Raw genomic sequence first — 21,871 nt, 5'->3', positions numbered from 1 at the left:
GCCCTAAAAATCCTTTGTGCTCCATCTATTCATCCCTCCGTCCCTCCCTCTCCCCAAACCCCTGGAAACCACCATCTTTTTATGGTTTCTGTAGCTTTGCCTTTTCCAGAATGTCATTTGGTTGGAATCATACAGTTTGTAGCCTTTTCAGACTGGCTTCCTTCATTTAGTAATATGTCTTTTAAGTTTCTTCCATGTCTTTCATGGCTTGGTAGCTCATTTCTTTCTTTTTTTTTTTTTTTTTTACTGCACATATATTTTTTAATTTACATATATGTACTGTTCATTGTTTCTAAGAACATTTAGAGCTTTAGCTTTTTAAACGTACATAGTTATCAAAGGAATAAAGCCAACCACAAAATAAGAATTAATTCAAAAAGATACATACACCCCGCTATTAACAGCAACATAATTTACAATTGCCAAGAAAAGTGCACATCAATAGTTGAATGGATAAAGAAGATGCAACATATATATATGTACTGGAATACAACTCACCCAAAAGACAATGGCATATTTTCCATTTGTGGCCCTTCATTCACTTTTTTTTTCAATTCAAAAACCAGTATTTTATAACTGGCATAAACATTTGCATTGCATCAAAAACAACAAAATGCCTAGAAATAAACTTAACGAAGGAGGTTACCTATGCTCCAAAGACCGAAATGACACAAAGAAATAGAAAGATTTCTTGTGCTCTTGGATTCAACACTATCAAAATGGCCACACTACCCAAAGCAATGCACAGATCCAATGCAGCCCCCATCAAAATACTCAAGACATTCCTCATAGAACTAGAACAAACAATTCCAAAATTTATAAGGAGCCACAAAAGACCTCGAACAGCCAAAGCAATCTTTTGTTCGTCTTTTTTTTTTTTTCCTTCTTCTTCTCTTTCTTCTTTTCTCTTTTCTTATGGTTTGATGACTAGAGAAGTTCCTTTACCATTTGTTATAAAGCTGGTTTGATGGTGCTGAAATCTTTTAGCTTTTGTGTATCTGTGAAGCTTTTGGTTTCTCCCTCAAATCTGAATGAGAGCCTTGCTGGATAGAGTATTCTTGGTTGTAAGTTTTCCCCTTCTATCACTTTAAATATGTTTTGCCACTCCTTCTGGCCTGTAGAGTTCCTGCTGAAACATCAGTTGATAACCTTATGGGAGTTCCCTTGTATGTTATTTGTTGCTTTTCTCCTGTTAATTTTAATATTCCTCTTTATCCTTAATTTCTGTCAATTTGATGACTATGTGCCTCCTTGGGTTCCTCTTTGGGTTCATCCTGTGTGGCACTCTCTGCACTTCCTGCACTTGGGTGACTGTTTCCTTTCCCAAGTTGGGGAAGTTTTCGGTGATTATCTCTCCAACAATTTTTTCAGGTCCTTTCTCTCTCTATCCTCTTTCTGGGACCCCTATAATGCAAATATTAGTGTGTTTATTGTTGTCCCATAGTTCTCTTAAATTATCTTCATTTCTTTCCATTCTTTTTTGTTCTGTATTAGTGATTTCCACTAATCTGTCTTCTAGCTCTCTGATCCATTCTTCTGCCTCATTTAGTCTGTTCTTGGTTCCTTCTAGTGTGTTACTCATTTCAGTGATTTTATTCTTCAATTCTGTTTGGGTGTTCTTTGTATTTTCCATCTCTTTGCTGAAAACTTTGCTCTTTGCATCTATACTCCTCTTGAGTTCTCTGAACATCTTGGCCATCATTACTTAAAACTCTTTCTCAGATAAATTACCTATCTCCTCCTCATTTATTTCTTCTCTGGGATTTTATCTTGTGCCTTGGCCTGGAAGATATTCCTTTGCCACCTCATATTGTCTATCTTTCTGTTTTTATTTTTAGATAAGTTAGTTATATTTCTTGACCTTGGAGATGTGGCCCTCTGTGGGAGATATCCTATGCATCCTAGCAGTACACTCCTCTCTTGTCATCCAAGGATCAGGGTCCAGCCAGTCCCAGTGTAGAGTCTGGCCTGTGTTTGTCGATTCCTTCCACAGGCTTTGGGATTGTTGTTCTCTTATTTCTAGTATCTGGCCCTTCGTGGATGAGGCTGGACTAGAGGTTTATGCAGGTTTCCTGGCAGGAGAAGCTGGTGCCTGCCTATTGCTGGGTGAAGCTTGTCCTGGACCTCTGGTGGGTAGTCTGTGCCTAGAGGCCTTTGTGGCTCAGGAAGTCTGCTGATAAGTGGGGCTGTGTTCCCACCCTGTATGTTGTTTGGTCTGAGGCTTCCCTACAGGCTGTTGGGTGGGCCTAGGTCTTGTTGCTAATGATACAATCAAAATGACAGCGTCCAGGAAAGCTCATATAGATGAACACTCCCAGAATGTCTGCCACCAGCTTTCGTGTCCCCTGGGTGAGCCACAGCCATCCCCTACATCTCCAGGAGACCCTCCAAAACCAGCAGGTAGGCCTGGCCCAGGTTCCCGTGCTATCACAGCCTGTGCCCTTGGACCTGGCACACATGAATTTCCTTGTGTGCTTCCCATTTCCCCCAGTCTCATGGGGCTCCTGGAGCCAAGCCCCGCTGGCCTTCAAAACCAGATGTCCTGAGGTCTGCTCCCAATGCTGGAACCCTGGGCTGGGGAGCCTGACATGGGGCTTAGAACTCTCACTCCTGTGGGAGGGCCTCTGTGGCTTCACTGTTCTTCAGCCTGTGGGTCGCCCACCTGGAGGGTATGGGGCCCAATTATATTGTGATCACTTCCCTCCTACCATCCTATTGTGGTTCCCTCTTTATGTTTCCAGTTGCAGAAGATCTTTTTGCTAAGTTCCCAGTCTTTTTTTCCATGATTGTTTAGCATTCAGTTGTGGTTTCATTGTAGATGCAGGAAGAGGTGAGCTAGTCGTCCTACCACTCTGCCATCTTGACTGGAAATCTTTTTATTCTTTTTCTTTTATTCAACTGATATTTATTAAGTGTCTTCTAAGATCTAGGTATGTGACCTTTCCATGTGGCTTCTAAGCTTCCTCATAGCGTGGAGGATGGGTTCCAAGGGTGATGACTTCGAAAAAGAGAGACAATGAAAGAGACAGAAACAAAGAAACAGAGAAAGAGCGGGCAGAAACTATATTATCTTGTCTGAACTACTTTTAGAAGTCTCATTGCCTTAATTTATAAGACTACAGATCACTCCTGCCATTCCTAAAAAGAGAAAAGGAATACTCTCAATGGTTTTTACTATCTCTCACTCATTTTTTGTTTTAATTAACATTTCCAGCCATGAATTTGCATCAGTTTTTTTCTTTACTTCAAATCATAAATGATTTTTATTATGTGCCTAGCAAAATGAATAATTAGAAAGTAAATTATTAGTTTTCCAAGAGAGAAAAGTTTTATTTTCTCTTATGAAATTCTTATATGAATAAACCATAAGAAAACTTCTTCACATGACTGCAGAAGAATTAACTGAGGAGTACAATGATTTAAACTTCCCTAGTTCTGAATTTTTGATAGCTGAGCTGAAGTTTACTAGTACTGTGTAAGAAATTACTCTTGATACAGTGGTACCTTCCATGTGCACTAATTGGAAGACTAAAGTCTCCCAGAGTCTGTGCAAAAGAAAGACGCACAGATTATATTAAAATACCAGAATTACAGAGTTATTGTGTCAGTTAAATACGTATAGCAACAAGTAAGGAGATTAAGAGAATGAGAAGACAGGCCATGCACTAGGAGAAAAGTATTTACAAAAGGCATATCTAATTAAAGACTGTGTTGTTGAACCCACGTTTGTGTGCCAAACAGAACAGTGAGGTCAAACAGTTTGGAGGGGAGAAAGGTTTATTGCAGGGCCAAGCAAGAACAGTCTGCTCATGGTCAAAGCACCCGAACTCCCTGATGGCTTTCAGGGAAGAGTTTTTAAAGGCAACATTTGGGGTGAGGGCTCCAGGGTGCATGACTTTCTTCTGATTCATTGGTGGTGAGGTAACTTTGTGCTATTTCAGGAATCTTAACCATCAGCCTTCTTGTTCCAGCCAGATTGGGGTCTACGTGCTTGCTGTCAACATGTAGTCACCATCTTCTATCTGGGCGGGAATCTTATTAGTTCCTGCAGAACAACTCAAAGATATGCATCCAATTGTTATGTATATCCCTTCAGGAGGAATTAGGACTGTTTTATTGATGATACTATTATTTCTTGACTGCTTTTCTTTTTGTTTCTGCATTCCCTCACTTCCCTAATTACTAACTCCTTGTGTCAGTTCTTTGAAACTCAGGCAGGCCTAGGAGACTAAAGCCTTTTTTCTACAGACAAATGGAGAGAGCAGAAAAACTCCTGTGCCCCGCAAGGTTTTCACAGGATCTTGCTTGGTTTCAGTTTGCCCTTTCCTTTGATACTCTTCAATCCTGTGGTGAACAGGTAAGGGACAGCATAGGCAATAAAAGTGTTGGATAGAGAACAAGGTTAATCACAAACTTGGCAGGAGAACTTGGTTTTAGGGGGACTCAGTCGTAGCTGTTGTCCAGGATATACAAAGAACTCTCTTAAAACTCAACAGTAAGAAAACAAACAACCAGTTAAGAAATTGGGCAATTGATAGCTCACCAAAGATTTACAGATGGCAAATATGCATGTGAAAAGATGTTCAACATTAGATGTCAGTAGAGAATTACAAATTTATACAAGGAGGTACCACTACACACCTGCTAGAATGGGAAAAAAATCCAAAATTCTGACAGCGCCAAATGCTGACAAGGATATGGAGCAAGAGGAACTCATTCATTGCTGGTAGGAATACACAATGATACAGCCACTATGGAATACATTTTACCGGTTTCTTACAAAACTGAACATACTCTTATAATATGATCCAACAAATCATGCTCCTTGGTGTTTTACAAATGAGTTGAAAACTTATTTTCATACAAAAACCTGTACATGGATGTATAGCAGCTTTATTTGTAGTAACCAAAACTTGGAAGCAACCAAATGTCCTTCAGTGGGTGAATGGATAAATAAAGTGGCATATCCAGACAATGGAATATATAAATATATCATCACTGTAAAGAAATGAATTATGAGCCATGAAAAGACATGGTGGAATTTGAAATGAGTATTACTAAGTGAAAGAAGCCAGTCTGAAAAAGCTACATGCTGTATGATTCCAACTGTTCTAGTTTAGGTAAAACTATGGAGATGGTGAAAAGATCAGTGGTGTTGGGGGTGGGAGGGATGAATATGCAGAGCATGAAGAATTTTTAGGGCAGTGAAACTGTTCTGTGTTATACTCTAATGATGGTTATGTGTCATACATTTGTCCAAACTCATAGAATGTGCAGCAACAAGAGTGAATTTTAATGTAAACCTGGACTTTGGTGATGATAATGTGTCAGTGTACATTCATTGATTAAAACAAATGTATCACTGTTTCAGAATGCTCATAATAAGGGAGGTTGTGCATGTGTGGGAGTAGGGGGCTGTATGAGAACTCTGAATTTTTCATTCAAAATTTCACTGTGAACCTACAACTCCTTTAAGAAATAAAGTCTATTTAAAAATAAAGAAAGGGACAAATCAGAAATAGACTCGTGGACGTAGAAAATAAACTGTGGTTACCAAAGGGGAGATGGGGGTAAGAGATAAATAAGGAGTTTGGGATTAACAGATGCACATTATGATATATAAAATAGATAAACAACAAGGACCTACTCTATAGCGCAGGAACTATATTCAGTTTCTTGTAATAGCATATAATAGAAAAGAATCTGAAAAGAATATGTGTAACTATAGGAATTGCTTTGTTGTACACCTGAAAGTAATACTATAAATCAGCTACATTTCAATGAAATAAAAATTTTAAAAATGAATAAAAAAGAATAAAGAAGGGGAAAGATACGAGGTTGGCTAACACACTCAGGCACGATAGGGTACAACTGGGAGGAAGGACCATAGCACTCACTTCTGAGTTTTACAAGTTCTTTTGTCTGTCTGGTGCCAAACAGCCTTCCTTGCAAATAACATAACTTTAAGGACCAGAGTAGTATGTGAGCTAAGGAACTCAGTGGAGGGATGGGGCTGGGTGGACTCAATACATGTCTACTTTTGCAGGAGTAACTAAGCCTGGCACCAAGTATAATCCACCAAAGACTTGCTGAGCATCTGCGCCTTTCATCTTTTATATTGTTGACAGAGAACACATAAGGCCATAATGGGTGTCACCAACACATTTACAGCAATTTACTATGCCATATACCTCCTACCCATAAATAAAATTCTTAGGTAAGAATAATTTTAGCCTGTAATATTCTTTTGATAAACATTGAAAACTCTTGTTCTTAAATATGATTTAAAATTTCAAAACAAATATCTTTTGGAATCATTACTCTGACAGGTTTGGAAGTATATCCACGGCTTCTGACATCATAGTATCCTATGTAAATGAATATCCTCTGCATGAATGAGTGCTTTCTTTCTGAGATATTACTACTTCGTAAGGTAGCTCATCCCATTATTGCATAGCTCAAGTTGTCGTAAAGCTTTTCCTAACATTGAGCCAAAATCTGGCTATACACAACTTCCATACATTGAACCTAGTTTATCTTCTAGGCACTGTTTCTTAAATCTTTTGGGTCAGGGACTCCTTTGAAAATCTGATAGAAACTATCAATAACCCTTTTCCCAGGAAAAAACAATGCTCATATTCATAAATTTTTAACAAATAATTTCAAAGACTTTCTAGACCCCTTGAAGGCTTTTTTTTTCTTTTTTGAACCCAGGTCGAGATCCTCTGCTCCTGAACAAGATATGTCAAGTTTTTCGTATATATTAAAGTATAATAAAGACCTTAGGCTTAGCATTTCTAATTCCTTTAACAGTCCTAATATGACCCAATTTAAACAGACCTTTGCTATCCAAGTCATCTATTTTTGTTTATATTTTAATATATGTATCTTTCTGAATGAGATGCCTTTAATTTTCATTTGAATCATCTCAGTCTTTGGGACTGTTATTCACATATTTGGAACACTTACAACAGCAGTTTTAGCTTTCACATCACAGTACGTTCTTGCCTCATACAGGGTTTCTGTTTAGCTTCATCTTTGCATCATCCAAAATTTCTGGGACAGTGCTTAACACATTGTAGGTATTTCAGGGAATATTTGTAAAATGAATAAAACTCCTTAGTCCTTTTTTGCATCACAAGCTGCCAAGCAAGTTTTACCACATATTATACTAATGTATGCCTGTGAGGGATGAGTTGGGAGTGTGTGTTGCACCATACTTAAGTAGTAGTTTTTTGGAAACTAAACTGGAGATTTAACATTTACTCTTGTTAAATTTCATTGTACAAGAGCAGTTCTTTTATTATCAAGGTAAGATGCCAAGGAAAATAAAATACTGATAATTCTTACTTTCTGTATATAATATGCACAGTTGAATAGGTTGCACATTATAGGTGTTTCACAAATGTTTGCTAACTAAATGAATAATTAATGATTATGATTTTGTAATAATCAAAGCATGTAATTTGAGAGCTTGATTCACTATTAGTGGATGTTTTATGCTTTATATTTGCAAATGAGTACCTTTAATATATTTTTCTAAAGATGAGCACCTTAAATTATAACTTCATGTGTACTTTCTAGATACCAGGATAGGACGCTTAACCTTAGTGTCCCCTATCTTCTCCCTCCCCAAATTGGTACAAATGATCATATGTGATAGAAGTCTATAATATAATTTTGGGCCTTCACCTCCTTGGAACATTATCTTAAGCCAACTCATTCGTGGTTCATACTCCATGTGACCTGGGAATTTTTTTTTTTTGGCTGCTTCATAGGCAGTTTTAATCAGCTTGGTAATCTTTTGTTGAATGATTAACTACACTTCTGCTTGTTTATATCTTCTCTTGAGGAACTCCCTCTTTGTTCCTCCTACTGAGTAAAAGAAAGTAGGGAACAGCAATGATTGGAATCCTCATCTTTTTTAAGCATCAAGAGGAAACTACCTTTGTGGTTATATTGCTTACTCTCTGGACTATGTTCTCCTTTTCATTTAATTTAGGGAAGCAGCATTGCTTCTTCATGAACCTGCTGCTTTCACTACTTGATATTTTTAGGAATCAAAGGCATCTTTAAATGGGTGTGTCTCTGCATAAACCAAAAAGCTTATCCTCCACTACCCCTAAGTTACCTGAATTTGAAGACCTGGTTTGTGAAGTTGATATCTACATGGTTCTCATATCTCCATATTGAGACTGAGCAACTTTCCAATCTAAGCTACTGGTGAGCTGTTTAAAGACCCTGTGCTTCTGAGAGAGTAGGAGGTTGAGATAGCAAAGTGACAAGGAGACTGACTATGGCACTCTATCCTGAGATGTATTTAAGTCAGGTGTTCTCAAACAAGATGCATGGATCCCTGAAGCAGTGGTTCCCAAAGCTGACTCAACCTCAGGTTTAACTCAGATAGCATTTTAAAACTAGGAATTCCTGGGCCTGTTCTGTGTTCTTTTATTTTATGATGCAGGCACAGGAAAGGCACATGAAAACAAAGTTTATTATAAATTCAGAGGCCCTAAAAAGATAAAGTCACTGTATGCCACAAGGGAGTACACTCAACCAAACAGGTGAGGAGCCAAGAGAGCAGAAGGGCCTATATCCTAGAGCCTTTCTTAGGGGATTCATGTTGGATTGCATAAGAAAAGGAGCCAAAAGGATTTCATAGATGCATTTGAATGTTCCTAAGTCATGGTCAGGGGAAGACAGGAAAGGGAACTTGTGGCAGAGGTCAGTCTTATCAACTTGGTGCACATGGTCACCTGGACAGGTTACTTAGAGCCTGTTTGTGGAGATGTTGATACAGTGGGGGAAAGATTTTAAACTATGAAGTTTTAAAAATATTTACAATAAAGTGCCCCATCCTCAGAGTTTTTGATTCAGTAGATGACCAGGGTGAAGGCTTAGAAATGTATATTCTTAAAAGGATCTCCAAATGATCTTGGAAACCCCTGAAATTGTGGTGCAAATTTTTATCTTTTATGTTTCTGGGGAGCTACAGCTTGCATCAGACCCCGAGATTACTTTGACCCCAAAGAGGTTAAGAACACTTGCTATAAGCCATCGGTTTTCAAACTTCAAGGTGCTTCAGAATTATCCAAGGACTTGGTAAAATACTCTTGCTAGCTGCCCACCCACCCTTAGAAATTCTGATTCAAGTAGGGGTGGAGCCTGAGAATTTGCATTTTAAAATAGTTCCTTTATATTGTTAATGCAGCTGGACAGGGACTACCCTTGAGAACCACAGTTTTAAGACTTGGCTAACACCATTCTGTGCCTTCAACTTCAAGCTCTGGAAGTAAAGTATACCTTTCAGGATTCTTCACCAATTAATATAGTAATAAACATAATGAAGCCTAATAAGCTCCATCTATTTCACTACTGTAAGAGAACGGTGAGAAAATTCCCTCCTTTCTAGCAAAGCAAGTGGTAATGGAGAGTTCACTCATTGATAAATCTGTTTCATAAGCAATTGGCTTCCTTTAAAATTTTTTTTTTGTTGAAGTACAGTTGATACATATTATATGTTACAGGTATACAATTTAGTGATTCACAATTTTTAAAGGTTATATACTCCATTTATAGTTATTATAAAATGTTGGCTGTGTTCCCCGTGTTGTACAGTACATCCTTGAACCTATCTTACACCCAGTAGTTTGTGCCTCCCATTCCCCACCCTTATACTGCTCCTCCCTCCTTCCCTCTTCCTGCTGGTAACCACTAGTTTGTTCTCTATATCTGTGAGTTCACTTCTTTATTATATTCATTAATTTGTTGTATTTTAGCTAGCAATTTCTTCTTTATGTAGCATTTCTTCCCATCAGAGTAGAAACATGCATGATTCCATGACCATTTAAGTGGTTTTTTTTTTAGGTAAATAATGTAATTTTTCAAATAAGCTCATATTATCCAAAGCCAAGTAGAATACTACTCAAAGTTAAAATATAAAATATAATTTGACCTAAATGTGATGAGAAGCAGGAAAGATGATCCTAAGGATTCCTGAAATGAGGAAAACTGGTTCTGCTTTAAAAAGCTCCTAAAAATAGGTGGTCAGGGAAGCTTTCAGATCTCTAAGGAAAAAGAATGTTTCAAAAGCTATAAAACACTACTAAATCCACAGGAGTCCCAGAGAAGTTTATTTGCCCATAGAGCTTACAGGCTGTCTGAAACTTTGAAGGAAACTGAGGTCCTGGAAGGAATCTTTATTATCCATGAAGAGTCTAATTAGTTAAGTGTTCCTCTGTCTACAGAGATAAACTTAAGCAAAGCTTCTGGACATCACTAATGTGCCTTAGTGTTTTCCTTTCCCACTTAGCCTTGGAACTTTCATTGCTTCATCCGTTTAGAGGGAGAAGTCCTCAGTGAAACAGGAACTCACCTGAGTTAAGAAAATAGAGCTTTAGTAGAGAGAGCGATAAATTAGGAGTTTGGGATTAACAGATACACACTACTGTTTGTAAAATAAACAACAAGGGTCTACTGTATAGTACAGGGAACTGTATTCAATATCTTGCAATCTATAATGGAAAAGAATCTGAAAAATTATATATGTATAATTATATATATATATATCTCCAAATCACTTTGCCATACACCTGAAACTAACACAACATTGCAAATCAACCAAAATTCAAAAAAAAAAAGAGAGCTTTAGAGGAGAGGGACTTTATTTAAAGGAAGTGTAACAAAATTATATGAGTGGTTATTAACCTGAAATTAGGTTATGAGTATTCGTTTTCTCTGTCCTTTTTTGCAAAATAATTTCAAATTCTCCTATAATATATTAAAAAGGAAGGAAAATTCATTTTAAATGAATCATAATTTGTTAGTAATTCAAAGAAAACACTTTAGTGCCAAAGTCTTTATGTAGAGTTCTCTCTTCCATTGTAGTGTACTTGGCATTGTAGTTAGTACTTTGATATTTCAGGGTTCTCAAAATGTTGGCATAAGTTATCAGTACTTAAAAAAATATGAAACTTTGATAACTTTGGTATTGCCTTTCCATATTTTGAATCTGACTATTACCTAGTGTATGTGATTATCACCTAAAATATGTTAATTTTTAAAATAACCAAAATAGCTATTATATTATACTTAATGGAAATTGTGAATACCCCTTGTTAGTTGAAAAATTCAGCTTCCATGTTGTTGAGTTTTTGACAAACAAGGAGATAATGGGGAAATAATTGGAGAACCTTGTTGACCTGTGCTACACAAGAAACAGATGTTTGCCAGACAGAAATGAAAATTAAAAAGTTAAAGAAATAGAATTGAATAGATACCTTATTCAAGTTTTCAAGAGCGCAAGCAATGAAATGATTAAGAAAAATTGGAAAAAATGTTTTAAGATACTTTATTTAGCTTAACTTTGAATTTCTTACGTATTTTTCCAAGTATTAGAATGCTTTGTGTTTATGGTTAGGTTGATTTAATTTTGTAGTATTTCTTATTCTCACAAAATTACATTTACTTTTTCATTATAAGAGTTAAAAGATCTATGGATTACAGAAATTCTGTGCCACAGAAGTCTCCCATGTGGTTTTATTTCTGCCAAGCAGAACAAGCCTTGGTTAACTTAATTCACTCTGAAATGGGAGATACTACTTTTTACTTTTGATGCTGCCATCTTTTGTGATTGATACGTGAACATTCATTCAGCAGTACTCTTTTTTGCTTTCATTTATGCAAAAGTAGTAGCTATGTTTATGAAAAGTTTGGCTTAATCTTGCTTATCTTAAATATTAAGTTGCTTAAGGCATAAAGTATTTGAATCTTGGAAAGAATCTTTAATATTTTATGAACAACCCTTGCCAGAGCTAGAAATGGGATCCTTCAGTGACAGATCTGTCAACTTAGTTTTCATCTAGATTCTTGATTGCTTCTGGTTATTAGAAGCTCACTACTCCATGAATAAGTCTGCTTTGGTTTGATAGTGTTTAATTTTTTTAAATTTGTACATTCTTTGTGCTGAGCTAGAATTGGCCTTTCTGGAAATTTTACTTATAAGCTTTTTCCTTTTCAAATTACACAACCCTTTAAACAATTGGACATAATTAATTATTTTTTGTTCTCCACTTCTTTGGGCAAGACATGTTTCATTCCTTCAAATGATCCTAATAATCCATGATTTATAAGTGTCTTTGATACATCTCAGTTTGTAATTGTCCCTCTTCTGTTATGATGTCCCAAATAGAAAAAGATACTCAGGGATGGTACAACAAATGCAAAATCTAAAGGGACTGTTACCTCCCTTGTTCTGGGTACTTTGTGTCAAAATTTGATTTGCCACCCTTCCGTCCCCTCTTTTTTAAAACTACATAACTTACATTGGCTTAATATCTTGAAAACCTCCAGGATTCTTCCACATAAATTAATTAGAAGCTAGATTTCCCTCACATTCTACTTATGTACTTGACTTTTTAAACCTATAAATAGGACTTAACCTTTTCATTATTAAATTTGGGAGCTAATTATTTCAGCTTTTCTTGATCATTTTAAAATCTAGGTCTTTAAAAAAATTTTTTTTAATTGAAGTACAATCATTTACAATGTGTCCATTTCTGGTGTACAGCAGAGTGTCCCAGTCATACGTATACATCCATATATTCGTTTTCATATTTTTTCATTAAAGGTTATTACAAGATATTGAATATAGTTCCTTGTGCTATACGGAAGAAGTTTGGATTTTTTTTTGATCTAGAGTCGCTAACAGTTGCAAATCTCAGACTCCCAAATTTATCCCTTCCCCACCCCCTTTCCCCTAGTAACTAAGATTGTTAACTATGTCTGCAAGTCTGTTTCTGTTTCGTAGATGAGTTCATTAGTGTCCTCTTTTTTTCTATTTTTTAGATTCCACATATGAATGATATCATATAGTATTTTTCTTTCTTTTTCTGGCTTACTTCATTTAAAATGATAACCTCTAGGTCTGTCCATGCTCCTGCAAATGGCATTATTTTATTCTTTTTTATGACTTAGTAGTATTCCATTGTATAAATATACCACAACTTCTTTATCTAGTTATCTGTTGATGGACATAAAGTCTAGGTCTTCATTGTATTTTTTATAAGGTGTATTTTTCAGTCATTCTGTTATTTGTTAATTTGCAAATAACGATAGCCTTCAAGTGATAGTGTGTAAGACCAAAGATGAAGTGATAGTATGTTATAGGTTGAAAAACAGTACTGTTGTTCAGTACTCTTTAACCAGCTACAAATGCACCAAGGACTGTTATCTAGCCCATATTTTATTGACTTACCTATTTCAGATTTTCTTGATGAAAGTAACCTTTGTTTTTATTAAAAGACAGATTACACTCAATGAATATATTTGGCTCTTAGTAATCAATATGTGTGTTTTCTTCATGATTCTAATTATCCATCTTGGAGTTTTGCTGAAGCTTAAGTTTACTAACATGTAGTTTTCTTCCTAAAATTGCCTCTGTCTTCCTTTATAAATATTAATAGATATTTCTTTCTAATATCATGATGTCATGATTTTTTCAAAAATTGCCAGTAATCGCTCTGAGTTTATATCTGTCAATTTAATATTCTAACATGTAATTTATTTGAACCCATCCAAACTTGGAATTTTGGTTGTTTAATACAAGCACGAAAATTTTCCTTTTATTTTTGTAATAGTAGAAAAGTGAAGAAGGCCTAAATATGCAACACTGAGAAAATACATAGTAAAACTTAATACTCATGTGCTTGATTAAGTATGTATTAGGTAGCTATTTTAAATTATGGCAGTGTTATAACATGAAAAGAATACTGAGTAAAATGAGCAACTTACAAATTGTATGTACCTTAAAACTTGGTAACAGATACACATACTTGTGGGGGAAAAAAAAAGCCAAAAATACAGTTTCATGGTTAAGAGGCTGAGTTCATGGTTAGAACTATGGGATCCTTTTCACCCACTTCTTTTGTTTTCCAAATTATCTCTAATTAATTATGTTATTAATAAGGAAAACTAATTGTTTCTTGAAACAAAACAAAAAAGAACATCTACCTATCCTTTATGGTTTAGTTTATTTTTAATCTTTAGTTGACACTTTCCACATTAAAAATATTTTTCTTGACAGAAGAAACAGTAACAAAATAGAATTAAATTTTCCTTTTCTTTTAACTATTGGTGTTTTATCATCTTCTCAAGTGGTGTTTTTCAGAACGTAGCTTTAAAAATTCCTTTATGTTGAATTGTTTTCCTAATACTGCTTGTTTCTTCTTTCTGATAGGTGACATAAGTGTCAATGAAGCATATTAAAATATATGTTTGTTATGTTCTACCTCTTTTCCTTGGTAGTATATGATTCTGCAGTTTCTTCTAGACAAGTTTCATTTTCCTCCATTTTCAGGTCATAGTTTAAAGTTTTATTCAGCCAATAGCAAAACACTTTGCTATCTGTCACCTCATGTCAACAAGCATGAAAACAATGTTGCTTTCATATCATCTTAACATTATAGAAATCATTTATTCATCTATGAATTAGGAAGTCCAGTTTCTAGTCCCAAGGCTCCTGCAAAACAGTATTTTGACAAGAAAAGTTAATTTCTCTGTCCATTTCTTCATCTGTAAAAATGTGATTGTTAATCTCTAAAATTCCATTACTATCTCTAACAGCCTTTTCTTTCATTAAATTTTCTCATTCTCATCCATCTGATTTGGCAATCCACGTTTATTTTACACTAAACTCCCATACTTAAGCTGTTTTGGGACTTTTTAAACTATCTATTGATTACTATTTATTTATACTCCAGTTTCATACTGTTTTATTAATTCAGTTATATTGAATCTATTAGGGCTAGTTCCCTATCCTTGATTTTTTCTCTTTTCTCTTTCTAGAACTCTTATAATTATATTTGCTTTTCTATAAATTTGGTTTGTCTAGTTCCAGAATCTTACTGATATTTTTATCAATCATTTTAAAGTTACAGAATAATATATAGAAAAATTGTATATTATTCACAGAGGTTTAAAGGAAAAAATCAAGTATTCAGAATATTATATATATGAGCAAGGGAACCAAAGTAAATCATGAAGCATGGTCACTATATTAATGAATTTTAAGGTAATTACTTCTGCTGTTGTAGTGATGTTTCTAGTGGTTTTGAAAGAAATCTTAATAACTTACCAAAGAAAGTTAAGCATTTAATTCCTATCATATTTGGCTTTATGTGGTTTCAAGATATAAATATAACTATGTCCTAGTAACAGTATAAAATACAGATTAGAATAAGATGAAAATATAGGTCTAAAAATATAGTTTGGAATAATTTATTTGTTTATGGAAAGAAAAATTGGTTGTCTCAATGGCACATTGAAGTTATATAGAAAGACCTGTGAAGTTATAGAGAAAGAAAAGTACAGTCAGTTCTCCCTATTTGTGGCTTCTGCATCTAAGGATTCAATCAACCATGGATGAAAATTTTCAGAAAAAACATTCCAGAAAATTCCCCAAAGCAAAACTTGAATTTGCCTTGTACCTAGCAATTATTTCCATAGTATTTGAATTGTATTAGGAATTATAAGTAATCTAGAGATGATTTAAAGTATATGAGAGGATATGCAAAGGTTATATGCAAACAACTATGCTATTTTATAAGGGACTTGAGCCTTCACAGATTTTGTTTGTTACGTTCCTGGGCCCTGGAACCAATCCCCTGCAGATATTGAGGGATGACTACTGTAAGTGAAACCTCATAATATTGGGAGGAGGAAGGACTGTTAAGAGGGAATCTAAAAGTGAAGTCATAAATACAGTAAACTGATAAAACTATTCTAGATTACAGTATGTTTTATTAGTACTCAGACTAGAAGGAAAAAATTAAAGGGCACTGAATGCAGCCATATGCTTACTGAAAAACAGAGACTTTTGGCATAGTGTTTTTATGTTCTCAGCAGTGATTTTTCTTAAGCCAACTATATGTCATAAAAACTGACATGACATCTGCAAAGTTAAAAAATGGACACACATTCTTTTTTTGCATTCCTTTCCCCTTATGACTAGGGCAGTTATCAAGGATATAGTGAAGAAAGCAGGGAAAAGTGTAGTAATTCAAGACATCCCATACATACTGGTTGAATGAATCTCCTGCATGCTTAGGAGAGGGAAGAGAGTTTAAAAATCAAGATTAGGTTCACATCATCTGGAAATTCTTATGGAACTTCATGATCTATTGAAGATATGAAATTGCTAAATCTTTACAGTGCCTGGGAGATCTACATGAAATCATTAATGTAAGGATGTTAATCATTTGGGCGTTACCATGATGCAGGAGTTACATATTTGATTGTGTATTTTCATAGATTTATAGGTCAATAGAGCATATTAAAAAATATTTTCCTGAATCTAGTCAGCCTTTATTAAAGGCCATATCAAATTCAAATCCTCTTTTTAACTACTGTTGTTCCTCTTCCTTTCCTATCCTTAAGTCTAAAAAGACACTTAAAATACTTAACCACTGAACTTAGAGGTTTTTATGTTTTTTTATAAAGGCTGTATACTTGGAGAAATCCACTTGTTTATTTAAGCTTACATATCCATAAAGATGAGGAATTTATTTCTTTCACGGCCCAGGATAAATGGAATCAAAATGCTGGTTTATTTTAACTCTTAATTGCATGTATGAAGGTTCTACAATTACTGGGAGGAACAATTTTTCTTCAGATAGCCACCATACAGTCAGTATGGTGCTTTCTTTTTAACCTCTGTTTACTTTCTCACCTCTGTTGATTTATTCAGCTTGTAACCTAGAAACCAGCTGAAAAGGAAGGAAGTCAGAGATGTGTATTTCTGGGCAGTAACTGAAGTAGTTTCCTCTTCCTCTAGCCTGGTTTAGCTACCAAGAAAAGACTTTTTACCCCACCCCCGACCTCAACCAAAAAGAAAAAAAAAGGGAAAAAAAAGAAAAAAAATTAGAAGTAACTCTTCAACTTCCTTATTTCATTAAGGAAGGTATCAGCCATAAGAACAACCAATTTTAAGGACTAAAATGCTGCTCTCCTCAAATTGGTGCTTTTTGTGGTCTGAAAGGTAGTAAGTAGTACCATCCATCCCTCATTGAGTTGTAAGATCAGGAGAGAATTAAGGAGACTTGATGTAGAAAGCTGAGCAACTTATGCTTGCTACCATGTGGGTTTTCTATATTGTTACTTCACTGTTTTTGTTTGTGTTAGAAATTTACCAGCGTTTCAGACCAGACTCCCATTCATATATTTATAAAAATATTTCTCAAGCCCAATTTAAGTATTAAAAAGATATTTTTGGTTTTCAACTAACTGTACCTCTGTAAACCCTTCATTTGCGTTAAGAATTGACTATATAGTATTTCTTTATAGTGATGGAGAGGCATCTAACTTTAATTCAACCCTAATGTAGTATGCAATAAAAAAGAGTGGTTTTTCAGTACTGATGTTAGTTATTTTGGTTTTACAAAAATCATTGCACTCTGTCACTAACAATATTAATGTTATGGCAGTTACATTCTTAGCTAAATGTAACTTCATGCTGTTTGATTCTGTAGGGGACTGATAGTACTTGAGGAACAAAGACAGCTGTTTTTCAGTTAATATTTATAGTCAAACCTGAATTTATGTGAGATTTTTAAGATGAATCTTACAAAATATTCAACTCATTCTCTAATGTACAAATAAACTGTAGAAATACAGTATGATATGTATTTAAAATTTGATGGTTTATAGTGTAATAACCTGAATTAAGCATTTGATGTTTCTTTGTTGTTTGAGGCTCAGAATAAGGCTGCCATATTTAGCCTGGGTTTTTGGGGGGTTTTTTTTGTAACTTATACTACATTAAATTCTTTTAATTCCATATATGTTTTATGTTCATGTCTTAAGTAATTATGAATGAATTATTGGGATGCTGTGTTTTAATAGTCACTTGACTCATTATTTAAAAATAGTTTGTTTTAAAGTTATATTTTAGTACTATCAGTGTTCTAAAGCTATGTTTTACCAACATTCTTGGTATAATCACTACCCTTCTCATTTATCCTTAAAAAAGGATTGATTGAGATTTTTGTAAGTGCAAGTCCATAATAGACTAAATTTAAAATGTCTTCTTTTCAGTGGTTAACCTGATGTTTTCTATGAAATGAAACTGATACACCTGGAGTAGATACGAAGGAACAGGGCATTGGCTGGTGGCTGAAAGTTTTTCTCTTAATAATTTGATGATTGTGTATGTAGTATAAAAAAAATCAGTGTTAATTTTAAGATTTATTGAAATTGAGATATCTACATTGGGACAAATTTATAATAAAAGACCATTCACAAACATAATTTTAAAATAGATGACTGTTTTCTTGCACTGGCAGGTATCTGACATTCTTTTTCCATATTCAGTGTGTATACTATACATACAGCACACATCTCAATTCAGACTAATCACATTTCAGTGCTCAGTAGTCCATGTGTGGCTATTATAGGTTTTTATAATTGTGAACTATTTAAATATTTTTATAAAGAGTGAAAATGTCTCAGGAATATTTTTTAGTCTACCAAAATAAATATTACCAGTTTTTCCTTTGAGTAAAGTGTCAGTGAGACTGTTGGATATGTCATTTGATTTCACTTAAGATTGTTATTGCAAAAATGTTTTAAACTGTTTATTTTCCTGTGTTTTTTTTTAATGTCAATATATTTCTTTAAGGAGAAACAGTTAAACTAAAAATAAATCCTTTACTTGAAAACACACAAAGTATTTTTGATGGTTTAACGTTATGCTTCATTCTTGCCAATTTGAGAGAGATTTAAATATTATTTGTTTTCTGCACTTTCTCACCTTGGTAAATCTGGAAAGCAAAAACTTTGTTATTTGCATTTGCTTTATGAAGGAGACAGTAAACTTGAGCTCTCAGTCTCGCCACTAGTCTGTCTTTGTCTGTTGTTAAAATTATGAGCCAGTCTCTTTGGCGCAGCCAAATGAGTAATCACCAGTAATGTGACTCGTGCTGGAAGTGACTCCATCAGCACCTGTGACGGAGGATTAGTTACAGTTTACAGAGCACCGCCTCTTCCCTTCTCTCAGTGTGCCCTGAGCCAAGTAGTCGTTCTCATTTGGGTGTCTGCACTGTTGGAAGCTACTGCAGTGTGTTTCCACGCGGAGTACAGTGGGAAAAGGCTTTCTCTAGCTGATGGATGGCTGTTCTCTCTATTTGGAGTATCTTACTGGTTATGTAAGCGACCTCGGGAGAAATTATCCTGACCCAGATCGGAGGATGCAGTAGTGCTTCAGCTGCAGGATTTCTTAGTCGTTAACACCACAGTGCTGATGACAAAGAGCGAGTTGTAATCCTCATTGCTGCCAGGACTGAGCCAGAGCAGACAGAAAATCGTCATTTGCTCTTCGGAGACTTGTTAGGTTACAGCCTCTGCTTCGTTCTGTGGTCTTGGCTTTTCGTACTATACAATGACGACGCTGCAAGTGAGCTCAGAAATGCTTGGTTTGAGAGCCATTTGCCTGTGATTTTTGAAGACTTAAGAAGTATTTAGGCTAGATTAAAAAAACACTGCTCAAGAACAAAATGGAAATGTCAGCTATACTTCTTGACCTTTAAAGCCGTCTTGTGAATATCTGAGATTTAAAGATAGTTTAAAATTCTCAAGAAAAAAGTACGGTTTGTATTTCTCTGCTTCCTTTTTCTTTTGTCTTAATTTACATTTGGTTTTGCTTCTCAGCCTTAGGAAATAAGGTCACTGTCTTTTATAGATCTAGTCTTAGTTGTCTAATTTTAAGAATTTTTAACTATTTCATTTGTTTAGAAATATTTACTGTGTTTGTAGTAATTTCATAACACTGTAAAGATTAAACAACAGAGCTCTAGATTTTTAATTTAAAGTATTATAGCAGAAATGCTTTAGATTAGGATTTAGAATATAGTGTTTTAAGGGAAGTAGAAATATTTATTTTCTGAGGGTTTGTGTGTGTGTGTGTGTTTGTGTGTGTGTGGTGTGTTCCTGTCCCCACCCCCAGCTTGTTTTCTAACAGTGTTTTTCAATAGACCTGCTTGGGTGGGAATTTGGACTTTGTTCTTTCAAGTCACTCCAGTCTTTTTTTTTTTTTTCAACTAAACCTTAAACCTTGACTTCTGAAATATATCCTACATTGTTTTCTGCTTTAGTATTTTCCTTTAGTGAGATTTATATCAGATTTTTTTAATGAGCTTGAATTTTTTTTTTAACTTGGAAAAGGAATTGTTAAATGTTAACCGGAGATTATTAAAAACTCAGACTGCAGACATAAACTCCATGAATTTCCAGTTAAATGTTAAATGGTGAGCTTTAACATGGTTGGTTTGAGCAGCTGAGTTGTGTTTGAGAACTGTAGCTGATTTATTTTAAAAATGTTTTTTCGAGGAGGGCTCATCTGTTCGCCTCTTCCTCATGTGAATGGAATGTGGTGCAGCATGGAGCCCCAAACAGGATACAGTTGTTCTGAGCATTCTTCCTATAGCGTGGTAGGCCCTACTAGAAATGCAGGCTCTCAACTAAGTATTTATTTTGGCTTTATACTATTTTTAAAGTACAGTTAACACAGACAAAGGACCTTAAAAGAACTCTCAGTCCATTAATAAAATTGAAAAAATGTTTTGTTTCATTTATGAATGTTCAGTTTTTAATTAGTAATTTAATTTGGATTTTCAAAGGCTTTTTTCAAGATTGGAATAATAGTCTTTTTGTGATTAGGGCCATATTCTACTGTGACTTTGATCAGATGGTAGCTCATTGCTTCCCCTTAGGCTGTGGAAGTTCCTCATAGCATGGTATATCTTTAGTCTTGAATTGCTTAGCTATGCATGAGTTCTAGTTTCTTTACATTCCAGTACACCTAGACCCGTGAAGTATTTACTACAGATTCATCATAAAAGCTGTAGGAGCCATTCACCTTTATTTAAATATTTTTGTTTTTATTTTAACCTAATAGTATTTTTTTGAAATGGATGTGTTTTACTTGGATACGAAAATTAATAATAGTTACATCATTGATTTGCCACTTTAAAAATCAGGATGTATTTTAACTGTTAGTTTTATATGTTGTTTGTCTTTAATTTTTCCATAAAGTAGGAACAGTTGCACAATTTTAGGGTTGCTTGTTAAATACATATTGAAACATTTCTTTAACAAGTGCTATAAAAGTATCAGCACTTTGTGGGAACATATTTGTACTTTAAATATAATTGCAAATTTTCAAATTTGCAAGTCGTGGCTCTGTTTGTTATTTAAGAAGCATGGTATACTTTTGACCTCCATTTGTACATTTATCTATCAGAAATAGGCCATTTAAACTAGTCTTTTGACATTTCTGGTAAGTAAGTTCTACCGGTGGCTTTTCAGTCTTAAAATGAGAAATTTGTATTTTAGCCTAGAAACTAAACCCTTTTTTCCTCCTTAAGTTAGTAATTTAAAGTAGAAGTTGGCCTGTTGAAATTTACCCTTAGAACTCTGACCTACCTTAAAAAGCAGAGTTCTGAGAGGTTCTCTTCAGAAGAATGTTTTTCATATTATAAAATGACTAGGTCTCATAGGAAATGCAAACCACCTGTATTATTTGCGTAAGAAAGAGGCACTCAGACTAGAGAAGTTACTTCTTTTTCAAATCCTGCTTAATTGAATTGTATCTAGCCACTTAGATAATGCCTTTTGTGGACCTTTTTGTTAACCTTCACTAGTTGACCTGACTTGGTACTGTTTAAAAAGAAATAGAGCATTTGATAAAACTCCATGATTAAAATTTCTCTTGAGAAGGGGCCAGTGTTTTCTAGTTTATTAAAAACTAAATAAAGATACAATATGACAAATGTTACATATTTCACATAACACATATACTAGTAGACATTTTAAAGCCTAA

The 21,871-nt window shown here is 34.7% G+C and overlaps 1 protein-coding gene across 9 annotated transcripts in view; it reads left to right on the top strand.

Moving 5' to 3' along the window:
- Positions 1-21,871, top strand: part of JMJD1C (jumonji domain containing 1C) — a 257,660-nt gene that overhangs the window by 163,165 nt on the left and 72,624 nt on the right. Inside the window, exon 1 of one of the 9 annotated variants that reach the window (XM_032491487.1) lies at positions 19,068-19,635. The exons of the other annotated variants lie outside the window; for them this stretch is intronic. The gene's annotated coding sequence lies outside the window, so the exon portion shown is untranslated. Of the gene's footprint in view, positions 1-19,067; positions 19,636-21,871 lie in introns of those variants that run through there. 9 annotated transcript variants of the gene reach the window in all.

The sequence above is a fragment of the Camelus ferus genome, chromosome 11 (assembly GCF_009834535.1).
Source record: "Camelus ferus isolate YT-003-E chromosome 11, BCGSAC_Cfer_1.0, whole genome shotgun sequence".
In the NCBI taxonomy this organism is placed as follows: Eukaryota; Metazoa; Chordata; class Mammalia; order Artiodactyla; family Camelidae; genus Camelus; species Camelus ferus.
This window is presented reverse-complemented; position numbering and strand designations above follow the sequence as displayed.